The sequence below is a fragment of the Manis pentadactyla genome, chromosome 9 (genome assembly GCF_030020395.1).
Source record: "Manis pentadactyla isolate mManPen7 chromosome 9, mManPen7.hap1, whole genome shotgun sequence".
NCBI classification, from domain to species: Eukaryota; Metazoa; Chordata; class Mammalia; order Pholidota; family Manidae; genus Manis; species Manis pentadactyla.
Window position 1 is genome coordinate 123,143,050 of NC_080027.1, and position 8,165 is coordinate 123,151,214.

Below are 8,165 nucleotides of genomic sequence, written 5' to 3' on the forward strand. Positions count from 1 at the left end.
AGTCTCTAGGGGTGAGATACACACGGTACTGAATTTTTTAAAAGCTCCCAGGTGACTTAAATGTACAGTCAAGGTTGAGAGCCACTGAGAGAGCGCAATACATTTAAAACAACCTTTAGGAGCAGCCCAGCTGCCCCTTGTTTCAGGACCTCTCTTCTGTCCTCAGGGCCCCGTCTCCCCCTCCAGTCCCCATGGGAAGGACTATGGGGAAACTAACCTTGGCTTTGGCTTCTAGAGCAGCAGGTGCTGAGGACCATTTGGAAGGTGAGAACTAGTTCATTCACTCAGTGCATCCAGATTCACTTGCTAATCATCAGCCAAGCTGCTATCACTGTATTTACGTGGTGATTGGCAGCTGCTGGGATGAATAAAATTCAGTCCTGTCGTCAGGACTGTACCACAGTACAAAAGATGTAGAATAATTGACTCTTAGATTTGGAAGCATCCTCCAGCCCCACCTTCCGCCCACCGTGGAGGTTCCCTCCCCAACCACCCCATCGTCTCTTCCCAGCTTTAATACTTGAAGTGACAGAGAGTTCATTACCTCACAAGGCAGTCCATCCAGTTAAAGATTCTACTTATTAGGAAGTCCTCCCATAGACTGAACTGAAACCACGGCCCTGCGGCTCCCACTCGTTAGCTGTAAACTCGAGCATCCCGTCCCAGGTTTCCCCTCCCACACGAGGACACGGCAGCTTTGCAAAGATTCCTTCCGCGCGAGGGAAATTACCCCTGCAAATTCCGATTCATCTGCAGACTCAGGCTGACCCATCCCACGTGTCAAAGGTCTTTGTCAGTCTCTGTTGATGGTGGATGGTCACCACCACACAAACAGATACAGTACGAACCAGCTACAAAGTCAAATTGTGTGTCTTATCCCCCAAAGCGCTGATTTTAATGAGTTTAATGAAATCGATGTCAGCGAAGTGTTTATATCACCCACCATATCACTGAAAAAATAAGGCTGGCGCTGGGGGAGATGAATGAACAACTGAAGAAGAGAAAAATCAGTCAGGATCATGACACAACAGTTCCCTCAAAAGCAAATGGTTTGAATATCAGAAATCAGGAGAGGCCCATGGGCAATGGATGGAGCACTGCAATATTTTTGCAAAACAAAGACCCAGTTTAAAATCCTGCTGCAAAAATCCAGCAAGAAGTAAAGAGTGCTTTCTCCAGGAGGTCACCATTTGGTTATGGAGACAAGTCTTACCCAATAAAAGAATTTCTATATTATGCCAATAACAGAAGACAAGGATGAGCAAGAATGAGTGAGATAAAGAGGAGCACAGAGAAGTGGTTCCCAAGAGGAGGGCCCGCGGGACTGGAAAGGCTGGGTCGACCCTCTCTCACTTCTACTGTCTTCCACAAGGGGGCGCTACTAATACCCCCACCACTCACCCTGGGCCCTGTCTTGCTTTCTGAAAAACTATGTTATCTGATGTCCTTATTTTTATCTTTAATTGTGGTTAAAGACATGTAACATAAAATGTACCGCTGTAACCATTTCTAGTTGTGCAATACAGACATGTTAAGTGCATTCACGTTGTTGTTCAATCCATCTCCAGAACATTCTGATCTGCAAAATTGAAACTCTGTAGCCATTAAGCAGCAACTCCCTCTTTCCCCCCTCGCAGCCCCTGGCGGACTCCACTCCACTTTCCTTTTCTATGGATTTGACTGTTCTAGCTTCCTCAAGTGAGTGTGAATCTCACAGTCCTTTTGTGACTGGCTGATTTCCCTCAGGGATAATGTCCTCAAGGCTCATTCACATTGCAGCCTGTGTTGGGATTTTCTTCCCTTTAATCCCTTATATGCAGATGACACGTTTTGCTTATACATTCATCCACTGACGGGCACTTGGTCCACTTCCACCTTCCGGCTGTTGCGAATAATACTGCCACGAGCATGGGTGTGCAAGGACCTCTTAGAGACCCTGCTCTCCGTTGTTTTGGGTGTATACCTAGGAGTGGAATTACCGGGTCATTTCGTAATTCTATGTTTACATTTTTTTAAGAAATGTCATGCTGTTTTCACTTCCACTGCACCATTTTACCTTCCCGCCAATAGCGCACAGGGTTCTAATATCTCTGACCTGCTCTGCTTTTAAGGAGTCATTGAGAAGAAGGTCCCCCAGCACCTCTGGACCTGAAATGAGAACCCATGACCTCAGTCTGGTTCCAGTGACTGTGGTCCTGCCCTTCCCTGCCTTGTCCTCAGAGCCCCTCGTCCATTTCTGCTGGAATCTATGGCCATTATTCGGCTTCTGAAGAGCCCTGCCCTGCAGCAGGCCTGGGAGGAACAAAGCAGCACGGGCTTCCGAGGCACTGAGAGCAACAGTGCCCGGATAACAGCTCCCCGTGCAGGGGCGCTCAGCTGTGAGGCACATCGGGAGCAAGCACAGCGGCTACCGCCCCCTCGTGAGCTGGCTGCATGGGGCGCAGGCACACGTCCACAGCACGGGGCAGAGGCTGGATGGGGAGGACAGGCGTGCAAGTCCCTCAGCTCTGCCCTGAACCATCATAGCAGCCTTAGGCCTGGCCTCCCTGCCTCCATCCTTTCGTGCTGGGGAATCAGCAGACAAAGGGCTCCTTCTAAAATGCAAACCTGGTCCTCTCACTTTCCTGCTCAAAATATCTCATTGCTCCCCATTGCCTTCAGACTAAATTGCTTGACACAAAATCACAGCCCTTCACCACCCAGCTCTGCCTACCTCCTATACATCTGCTGTGTCACTCCCTCCTACGCTGAGACCCAGTCACACAAGTGTTTCAATTGCTAGGACACACCACACTCATTGTCTCTGTTGGGCCTTTGTATATAATGTTCTCTGGGCCTGTAACATTCTCCCCCACAGCAGCCCCCTTCCTCTGTTCATCTGTCCAGTTCTATCCAGCCTCTGGGTCTCAGCCTAGGTGTCACTTCCTCCAGGGAGCCCTCCATGGCTTCCCCAGGTCTGAGTCCGGGCCTCTTCTCGGTATGTCCTGGAGACCATCACAGGACTCACACTGGGAGTGCCTCCTGGCGGCCCGCAAGTGTCCCTGAGACAGCCACGTCCAGCGAGCAGTCTTCTTCACTTTTTGTCTCTGGCACCGAGAACACAGCCTGGCTCATGCAGGTGTCCGTTACAAGCTGTTTGACGAGGGAATGACTGGCTGAGTAAATGCATGAAGGGCTGAATCATGAGGCTGATGAGACATGGAGGGGAGCAGGGCTGGCAGGCCTCCTCTCCCTTCCACCCACACAACCACAACGTGCTCTAACAAGCAACCACTAACATCGAGTTAGAAACTAGCCAGACCTTCTGACCTGTGTCTCGTCTTCTGGTCTTTCGTGTCTCCCCAAAGCTATAGGGAAATGAGGGCAAGTGGGGAAGGGGGCAAAGACCACATGCCAGTGAGACCCAAACCCTGCAGTTCCTTCAGAAGCCATCCCAGGGCATGTTGGAATGCGCCCGGCTCTCCCCTGCCCCGTGACACTGAGCAGTGAAGAGTTCGCGGCTTCCGCGTGCCTTCCCTGGCCTCCCAGCTTCTGCCTGGTGAGCATGTCCTGCCACCATCACCCACCCTGGCTGTGATCTACGGCCGAGGGGCCCGAGGAGCCAGGTGCCACGGTGATGCATCTCTGGGAGCTGGGCTCTAATTGGCCATTCCCAGTGGAGCGCAGAGCCTTAGCAAGACAGAAACCTGCCCTCCAGCACCCTGCCTCCTTTTCCTGCAGCTGATAAACAGCAAGCCCATGAACTGCGGACATCAGAGGGAAGAGCAATGACGTGGGGGAGAGCAGAGAGCAGAAAGGGATCCATTCTGAAATGCCAGCGCTGTCCCTGAGCCCCAGGGCTGTGCGTTCTGGGGACACACAGCGTTGGGGAGCTTACGTAAGGGCTCTTGTCATTATCACTCTAATTAATGACAGGCAACCCCAGAGCAAAGAATGGCCGCACGTGTTAGCCCTTCGCTCCCATGCCGTCCCTGAGAGGGCGGGAGAGGCAGGAGGGGCTCCCTACAACGACAGCTACTGTCCTTAGCAAGGGTCCCCAGTGAGACAGGAGTTTGTACACGTTCTCTGGACTCCTCCCAACTATCCCAGAAGGCAGAGAGCTTTAACCTCATTTTACAGACAAAGGCCGGGAAAGTTTATTTGGTTCGCCCAGCATGTCACCTTCCTGCCTCTGCCTGATTGGTACGTTTGGCTCCCCACCCCTTACCCATTCCGGACTCGAGAGGGTCCGATGGCATATCCAAGACCTCTTATACTCATTCTCTTCTGTACATGGGAGCCACGCCACATGTTAATCAGGAGGAAAACCAAGGCTGTGAGCATGGGGTTGCCTGCGAGGAGCACATTAATGGAGAACCACACACACACACACACACACACACACACACACACACACACACACACACACACGTGCGCGCACACTGAGGCCCCAGGGGTCCGAGAGGCTCCGTTGAAGCCGCAGCAGGCAGGCCCCCTGCAGCCATGACACAGGTCACCAGAACCAGGCTTCGGACCTCCTGGGTTTGCAGGCAAGTGCAGCTGCCTTCATTCCCCCTGCCCCGGGGGCCATCTCATGCACTGAGCTCAGTTCAGTCTGGAAGATGGTTTTCCAATGAAATGAGATTCAATCACATCCAAAATGAGAACAGAAAGGCCCAACAGATGAGGCTTAGGCACTCCACAGCTGTTTTCTAGAAGATTATGCTCATACTCTGCCACATCACACACACACACACACACACACACACACACACCTCACAGCTCCATTCCAGCAGAGATGGTTGCCGAGCATCACCCCACAAACTAGGAGAGCCCTCCTGCTCGTGTGCAGCCTGCCCACCCTCCTCTCTGCCCAGTACCCACACCCAGAGGCCGGACCTAGGGCAGCTTGCTGTTCTTGCCCTTCATATCACTTCCTGCTTTGAGCTAAATCCCACCGGAATTCAGCAAGTAGGCCAGAGCGGTGGAAGAATGTCTCTTGTCAAAGAAGCTAATGCGAAGTGAAGCGGCACTAATAACAGTACAGCGTCCAAACGGGACACAGTGATCTGGGACTCTCTGCACCGGGCAGAACTCTCCTTGCGCAGCCTGACAGCCACATGCTAAGAGCACAGATCAATGCAGGCCCTTAAACAAGGGCCCCAGAAGGGGGTCTAGCTGAGCCCTTCCACACGTGTAGCCCATGAGAGCCATCTGCAGGATGAGGTCAGGTGCAAGACGGAGCGTGGCCCTCAGACGTCCCAGGGAGGACTCTCGGAACAGTGAGTGAAGACTTACAGGGCTCTAGGCTTCAGCTCAACATAAGAAAATTTTCTAACAGCCAAAGCTGCCTAAGGAGAGCACAGGTTACCTTGTGAGGTAGTGAGAGCTCTGTGACCACGTGTATTCAGACAGTGCAACACAGTGGTTATGAGCTTAAGCAATGGAGTCGGGCATCTGTGTTCAGTTTCTGTCTCGGCTCTTTGTGTGAGCTTTGTCTCTTTGTGTGTCTTCATCGACACATCAGCATAATAATTACCTCCTTGGGGTGTGAGGCTTATATGAGGTTAATGCATGTAAAGTAGAGCCACAAGGGTAAGCCTGGGACACATTTAAGCCAAAACTATTATTATATATAATAACAAACAGAAACTAGGTGGCTACCAGGTGGGGGATCATGCCAACATAGAGAGTCTCAGAAAGGCTGGAGATGGGACTAATCTCTGAGATCCCTTCCAACTCAAAGGGTGCACAGATTCTCTCATTCACTTTTTTCTTTCCTGTCACTCAAGAAATGAAACTACTCTGTGATAGAAATTATGCAAGATCCTGAACAAACAAGGGATCAGACTGCCTCACACTGTCTCCTTCCCTCTGAGACCTCTTTAATCATTCCTTGCCTTACAGCCCTCCCCAACTGATGAGAACGATAAGATGCTGGCATGCAAGACACACGCACATACGCACTGCCGCCCCGCCGCGCCCTCACCAGCATGACAACTGCCGAGCCCTGCACAGAGCATGAATGCTTCAGGACTTGGCTGGCCACTTGTGCCTATGACCAGCTCTGGCTCACCGGGCACCTCACAGGCCACCTCTGGGCCTTCTCTGATCCACCCACGGCAGCAAAATCTGTCTGCCACAGCCTAGTTCGATTCCAGGAGTGTATTCCTCGGGCAAACAAAGGTTGCAGAGCCCCCATCACTGCAAAAGTGAGCCTGGTTGGCAGGGGCCTTCATTCCACTAGGAATAACTGTGTATTCCAGGGGAACAAACCCTAGCCCCTCCGCAGGTGGGGTCTGAAAGAACAGCCTGGCCTAAATCAGCTGACTGGTGCCCGAGGTTATGGAATCAAGCCAGGAGCTCAGGGTTGGTTTCTCCTGTGGGGCATTTAACCACAATGGCAGTGACCACTGGTGAAGGTACATGGTTGAGCAGGTGCCAAGCCCTAACCTGGCTCCCATGGCCTCGCTGTGATAAGCCCAGTGAGGAGGCCCTGGTGTTGCTGAGGGGGAAATTCTAGCTGACATCCACAAAGTGATGTCTCTGGGAGCCGAAATAAATAAGGTCATCCCTGGATTTGCCCCGGCTCACCACCTTAAAAGAGTTTCCAGGCCATTGGTCGGCAGGGGGAACCCAGGGGGAGTCTGGTGGATGGCCTGGCAAAGGACACGACACTGAGGGGTCAAGGCAGTAGAATTCACAGCAAGGAAAACTGGGAAGAGTTGCACAGAGGGAGAGCCTGGAGATTGAAAGAGAACCCCCCTCAGTATTCAGCTGAGTACTGATCAGCACAGACACGTGAGGAATCCACGCGAGGCTGGGGAAAGAATGAACCGAACAGATTAAAGTGAGCGGAGCTCAGCACATCCGAGCTGGGAATAGTGCCCACTCCTATGGGCCGGACAGGGGAGCCCCGCGAGTCCTGGGGCATTGACTGGGGTACATAAAAGGGTCTTGCCTCAGCAGCGGGTAATAATTAGCTCTAGACGATGGTTTCTCAACTTTCTCAATTCACACTTTGGGCCAGGTAACTCCTTCATGTGGAACACTTCTAAATATGCCTATACCCTATAACAGAGCTTCAAAATACATGAAGCAAAAACTGATAGAACTACAGGGAGAAATGGACAGATCCACAGTTGAAGTCAGAGGTTTTCAAACCTCTTCTCAATAACCGACAGAACAAGGAGTCAGAAAATTAGCAAGGGTACAGGAGATTTGAACAGCACCATGAACCAACTTGACCAAACCAACTTGCTAAGTGCTCTATCCAGAAGCAGCAAGAGTACACATTCTTTTCAAGCCAACATGAAACTTTCATCAGGAGAGATCATCTTCTGATCTCTACCGTAAATAAAACTCGGTACATTCAAAAGGATTTAAGTCATACCAAGTATGTTCTCTGACCACAAGAGAAATAAATTAGAAATCAATACAGAAAGATAACTAGAAAGTCCCTCAGTATCTGGGAGCTAAATAACATGCTTCTAAACAATCCATGGGCCAAAGAAAATAAAAATTAGGAAGTATTTCAAATTGAATGAACGTAAGAACGCAGTGTCTCAAAATCATTGGTTTGGGGTAGTGGGATGTACATGTCTTTTGTTACTAATCATAACAAGTAGAATTTATTGAGCAGTTATTATGTGCTAGGCATAGGTAAGCACTTTCCATGGAACATCTCATTTAATCCCTATAACAATTTCATATGAATAAGGCACTATTATGATTCCCATTTTATACATGAAGAAACAGAGGCTTAGAAAAACCAATGAAGAAAAAAATCACTGGGATGCTACAAAGGTAGTATTTCAGGGGACTTTATAGCACAAAGCACATAGCTTAGAAAAGAAGAAAGATTTTGTATCAACTCTCCAGGCATACTTGTATCTAACTGCCTTCTGCAAAGATCTGTTTGCCTCGCCCCCACAAGTGCATAAGTGCTCTGAGGACTGTGTCCATATCCTATCCGTCCATAGCCTACCCAACCTAACAATGTCTGGCCTCCAGAAACATGACTTGACCAAAATTCCACCCTAACTGGTTTCACTGTCACAGGAGCTGGAAGAATGGCCCCCGTACCTGGGTCTTCTGTTCTATTCCATCTGAAATAGACAAAATTCCAGCCCCATGACATGGCCCAGGGAGACTCTGAGGACTGGAGGTAGCCCATCCTCTGAGGG